Source organism: Oreochromis niloticus, linkage group LG3, assembly GCF_001858045.2.
Source record: "Oreochromis niloticus isolate F11D_XX linkage group LG3, O_niloticus_UMD_NMBU, whole genome shotgun sequence".
Classification (NCBI taxonomy): domain Eukaryota; kingdom Metazoa; phylum Chordata; class Actinopteri; order Cichliformes; family Cichlidae; genus Oreochromis; species Oreochromis niloticus.
In genome coordinates, this window is record NC_031967.2 from 32,371,392 (window position 1) to 32,377,455 (window position 6,064).

General features: G+C 39.9%; 1 long non-coding RNA gene across 1 annotated transcript; it reads right to left on the reverse strand.

Annotated features, from left to right (window-relative positions):
* Positions 1-5,028: 5,028 nt before the first annotated feature.
* LOC109197704 (uncharacterized) lies at positions 5,029-5,571 on the reverse strand. The gene is made up of 2 exons (XR_002058832.2): positions 5,251-5,571; positions 5,029-5,162 (listed from the first exon to the last, which is right to left on the reverse strand). It is a non-coding gene; the product is annotated as an uncharacterized LOC109197704 (long non-coding RNA).
* Positions 5,572-6,064: the final 493 nt, after the last annotated feature.

The window sequence follows — 6,064 nt, forward strand, 5'->3', positions numbered from 1 at the left end:
AGGTGTTTATCATGTTGTGAACATGCAACCGTTCCATACCTGGGACTCTCTCACTTCCAAAGGACATTCTGTTTCATCTCCTGCTGGGAGAGAGTCCACAGCGGACTCTGACATTCAGGCCCACCCTGGCCCCCCTGCAGACACTAACTTTGACTCTGATCCCTTCCCCTTTGATTTACCGGACATTGACATTCTGGTGTGGGCCCTGTTTCAGACAGTCTTTCACCCAGGTCTGTCCAGCACCCAGCTGCTGGTGGACATTACAATCTCAGGCCCAGACGTTGCCCCAGAATCACGTCTGGCTGGAATACCAAAAGATGGACTAATGATTTTCACACGACCAGGCTTGATCTGAAGTGAAATGTTTTGGTTAAACCTGTTTGATGCTGTCTTGTTGCATTGCTATTTTGAGTCATGATATGTAGATGTTTCTGTTTGCTCTGCTTAATCCAGTTTTATGGCTCTTTAGTGCATTAAGGTTCATTCTTGGGATTTACTGAAAAAAAAGTGAAAAAACAAAGAAAACTGATTTTCCACTGTACATGTTCATCTTATTTTCACCTGATTCATTTTAAATGGTCTTTTGCCCTGTGTGTGCCGATCTTAACTGTAACCTCTATGTATAGGGTACTGTTAGGTGTGGTGTGTGCTTTTTCAACTGTGTACGGCTGAGGACAGCCTTTTTCTCACCAGGGGGGACTATGTAACAGTTGCTGTTGTAATGCAGTGTATCACCACATGGCGGCGCCTCCTGTCTCATGACTGGTGTGTCACCCCCTTTTTGTTCTTCTTCGCACTCTCCCTGTAATGGATGCTCCTGTGTGTACGCGGACTAGTGTGCTCTCGAGTAATGTGTGGTAGAGGTAGCACTTTTATTTTTGATATTCTAAATAAATGAGTACTTTTGGAAAGTCAGAAGCTGTTGCTCATTCACTATCCACCTGTACACCTCCGCGGCTGGCTTCATCTCCACCGCACGTTACAGCTTGCATGGACTGCTTTGTTGCCAGCATGATCAAGGGAGACCGTGCTTGGTTTTCTGAAAGCATTTAAATGGCCTGCCCCTCCCCCATCTCATGCCTCCAAAAAAAGAAAGCAGGCTACTATGGGTAAAATGGCTGCCACTGCTGTGGACACTAGATAGGCAGGCCATGGGCTGGGTCCCCTCTGTTAGGGTTCAATGTTGAGAGAAGAATCCATAAATAACCACAGATCCAGGCGTGTGCAATTAGACAGTATTTTAATGAACACATGTGTGAGTTCAACAACCCAATCAGTGTTGAACTGTCTTTATCATATTCAGACAACTGTTTTATGGGGTTAAGAATTGTACAGCCCCCTTTCCTGTTGGTAGGCAGATTTAAACAAAGCATACGTCAGCCTAAACCACAACGACTTTTAACATAGAACATCATCTTCGTGTCGACGGCTGATGCTTCCTGTCTCCATCCTCGCTGTCGCTCGTCTGGTGCACTTCCTCTAAGTACGTCGACACACTTCTGCATTTCTGCCCTACCAAAATAGATCTACCATGGTGTGTATGTGTGCGTGCGTACACGTGCGAGGGCGCGTGCATGCTGTGTACTGCGTACGTGTCATGACCTCTCACTATTTGTCTCTCTGTATGTGTGTCTCGTCTATCTGTGGGTGCACAGTTTCACTTCTGCAAAAGCATGGCTTGCAGACGCATTTCCTGTCTCATTTTGGCACAAAGTGTATTTTCCTGTCTCTGCCCTCTACACAGAGATCATAAAAGCATTAATAACATTTAAATTATAGATTCAACTCAACCATTTAAAATGGTTCTTCTTTGGACCTGTAATAAAGGCTAATATAATACCAATATATTTGAACATCTGAATGCATCTGAATGCAACATCCCTATTAACATGAAATGGTAATGATGATTATAAAAATAGCAGCAACTAATAGCAGGAAAATATTTCTATTCCTGACACTTCCCCTTTTGACCTCTGGATGACATCCAGAGGTCACCAAAACAACGAAAAGCATGACCGAAACTAATAATTCACAGAGTAGATCCTAGTCTAAGACTAGATCCACCTTAACTGTAATGGATAAGAACCTTCTCCCTACTATGCTCTAACTTACTCTGTTTCCTCAATTGTTCTCTTCATTCAAACCTGATTCAAGCTAATATTACTCAAAACATGAACCTAATTTTGTATCTGGTTTTTGACTTTTATTTTTATATCTCATTCAACCGTACTCAGCATTCGTAAAACTCTTAAAAGCACTGCCTTTAAGAGAATCGAAGGAAGCACGTCTCTGCATGTGCTTCCTCTTTGCTCCTTATCTGATCATCAACATCCTGTGCACAAAACTGTCACTGCTGCAAGGGCCTACCTCTCCTCTAAAGTCACCTTTCACAAGAAAAATCCTAAACACTTATTCTACTAAAGGATCAAAGAAAAAACAACGACTTTCATCATTACGTGTAAACACATAGTTAATTGCTCCTAGATAAACTTCATCATAGCTAAAAGCTGAACTCTAACTGTATTTTGAACTCCCATTTCCTGGGTGATAACCTGTTTGAATCTATCATTTTATTTCATTTTGCTACTCTTAATGTAATGACTCCTTCTAACTTAAACTTTATCAGACTCAACCAAAATATATAAGCTTTCTCCCTTTGCTTCTGTTTTAAACAAAAACTTGGTCACTTACACAATTTAGTTACAAGCGAAACTCCTATTCAGTTCCTCTTGTCTGTCACCTGTTACAGGGCCAGCTCAAATTCAGTTAAAAGCTAAAGGAATTTCAGGCCCTAGGCCTCAAATCAATACTGTCCTGTGTGTTGATGAACTCTATATGTCTGTAAGCGTGTGCAATCCTTCAATAACTCAGGTCATTCTCACAGTAGATTGGCTAATCATAACGTTAACCAAAAGTTTGTGACCCTCAAGAGACGACTCTCTGAGCCACAACTCCGTTAAAGGCACAAAAATGCAATGTGTATGAAAAAATCATTTCTACATATATAATCTCCAATATTATTCATTTGAGTCAGCGAGACTTTTAACATCCTCATAAAAGCTCTCCTCTACCCTAGAAATAAATCTATTTACTATCTGTTTCTAAAGCCTACATTATAACAACATTCTAACATTATGTCACTGTGACATCTTATCCTAAAAATCAAAAAGAAATCCCACATTTTCTACTCATAAAATGTTCACTATTTTTCCCCAAGCATATCCTTTATTCCCACAATTTCCCTCTAAATTTGGTGTACCACTTCTTATTAACACCAGCAATTTATCTTCTAAACAGAATTCAGTTCATTTTACTCCTTTCTTTTAACAAATCCTCAGTTTTACTATATCTAGATTATCAAACACCCCAATCATTATAAAATCCTAGTAAAACCCCTTTCAAATTAAACAAATTAAATCTTAAATCTTAAACCCCTCTCTTTTTTTGACACATCTCATGTGGCAAAAAACTCAACATGCTTCACCCAAGCTTAGGAAATTAAAAGGAAAAAAAAGGTTAGTCATTTCATTTCTCAGAACAGCTCAGCAATTCTCCTCAAACTCGTTGCTCCATGGAAAGTCTGGATCCTTGGAACTTCCTGGAAACAAGACCTGTACTTTACATTTCATATTCTCCCTCTATGATCCAGTCTGTGTTATAACACAAAATAAACTTAAACAGAACAGTTATTAATCATGTGTTACCTCAGTTAATGGTAACTTGAATCTCATCAAACAATGTTTCCCTTTTAGCATTTTGCATTCTCCCAACAATATAATGTAATCCCATAATCTAACCCCAGTAAATAATTACCTGACAGCCCACATCAATATCCCAAAATCAGCCTCCCCAGATTTAAGTCTCCCACTTGTCCTGTTTGTCAACCTTTTATTTATTTCCCCTCTTGGTCCCATCACTCACATTCACTCAAATGCGTTCACACATGATATTTTTTGCTGATCTGCAGCCTTCTGCGCACGTCATCTGATGCTCCACATCAGCAAAATGAGCTCAATCATTTGTTTTATTTCGTTTTCCTTTTTAGGAGAGTAGTTCTCTATATTTTTGACTGGATTGACACGCTGCAATCATTTTTTAGACAGAGACTTGCCGCCACTCAGTCTCTGATTGTAATCAATTATAATTCTGTAAAGCCCACCTGATTTTCGTACTTGGTAATTTTGTCAACGCCGTCCGTTCACTCTCTTCCAGGCCTGCTTAAAACAAAAATGAAAAAGAGAGCTGATTATTAGCTCATCAAAGTACCAAACAAAATCACCTGACAGGTTTTTTCTTTATAAGTGCACTGTTACAAAACCCCTTAAACATGTCCATGTTTATTAAAACTCCCTCTTTAAAAATAAAACAACAACCTCAAAAATCTTCAACAATCTTAAATTTCACCCATAGAACACACCCAAAACGTAAAAAGCTACACCGTTTCGTACACAATATCCCCCTTTAAGCACTTTACCAAACTCACATTCAACCTTAACATATAAGCACGTTCTCACAATATGTCAACACCAATTTAAAACCTCTTAACCAAATTTGCACCTCTGAACAATCTACCCCTCCTTTAAGGCCTCAATCACACACACACAGCAAGCTCCTCTGTCCACATTCACACGAGCTCTCAAACTTTTTCCATACTCAGCCATATCTCAACAATTTAACTTGGCAAAAGAAATACATGTTTAAACTTTATCACATTATTGAATTATTTTCATTTTCTTTCTATACTAATCACTGATTTTGATCACTCAGTACGAGAGCACTCCCGAGTCACTCTTATAGACACTTTTCTTTTGTTTTTTCCATCTATTTTATGAAACATTCACACCATTCTCTCACTCATACAAGCAGCAAGCAGATCTTCATTGCATATGCTTATGCTCTTAGCCAGGTTTTAATCGATGTCTCTATGCATTAAGCTTCAAGAGCTTGTCTTTATAAGGTTAATGCATTTTCTGTTTGTGTTAGGACAAAAGCTGATGGACCCAAGAAGCAGAACGCACGGAGGCAGAGTTGCAGTGAAGGCAGTTTATTTACAGTGAGGGGGGGAGATATTTACAAGGACAACATATGTACAACGTGTGTGAATGAGGACGCGGAGCCAGGACGTGCTAGTGACGAAAATACACATAAGCAGTGCACTCGATCTAGAAAAAGGAGAGGGAGGAGAATTAGGAGGGTCTCGCCCGTTAACCGAAAAAAGCTTAAAACTTTACAGAGAGTTGGAGAGCTTACTTGGCACAGTTTGGAGCCCAAAACCTCCAGGCTAGGCAAAACAGTCGAGGCCAAAATCCTAGGGAGGAAACAAAAACTCCTTACAGACACCAAAGTAATCCGAGGGCTCCAACAGGCAGGGCAGAATTTCCAAACTCCAAAAACGCCAATACTCCGACACTAATCTTCTGTCAGGTAGCTCCTAAAAACACTTCTGAAGAGAGCATCTGATGAGTAACAGGTGCGCCAGGTTCAGTGACTCACTGCCCCGCCTACCTATACAAAAAGGGAGGCACCAAAAACACATACAAACAAAAACACCACATCACTAAAACCCAACACCTAACAGTTTGTGTGTGTATGGGTATGTGTTATTTTGCATCTATGGCTTCGCAGTCTGTCAGACACCTTTCCAATTCTCCAGTTAAACAGTCAGTTTTCTTTTTCCCCAAATTACTAACCGAAACTTTTGATTTCCCACCTTAAATAAAATCCCTCCTGGTCTTCAGCCAGGAGCTAGGGCTTGCTTTTCAGGTTCCTGGACACATCATGCTGTGAACAATTCCACCAGAAACTTGCCTTAACTTATCCAGTGAGGTTAACCTATAATTTCCTTCCGACTGGTGCATCTGGAGAGTTGGTCCAAGTCTGCTTTACTCCTGAAAATAACAAAACTAAGACATTTTCATTATTACCACAAGTGCTTAAATGACCCATTTCTCTGTCTCTGGTCAGAAACACCAATTATGCCAGGCATGTAAGCGTGTTCTTCCCTGCATTTTATGTTAATTGGGTGTAAACTGCTTCTTCATTAAATTAATTCATTGAGTTCTTC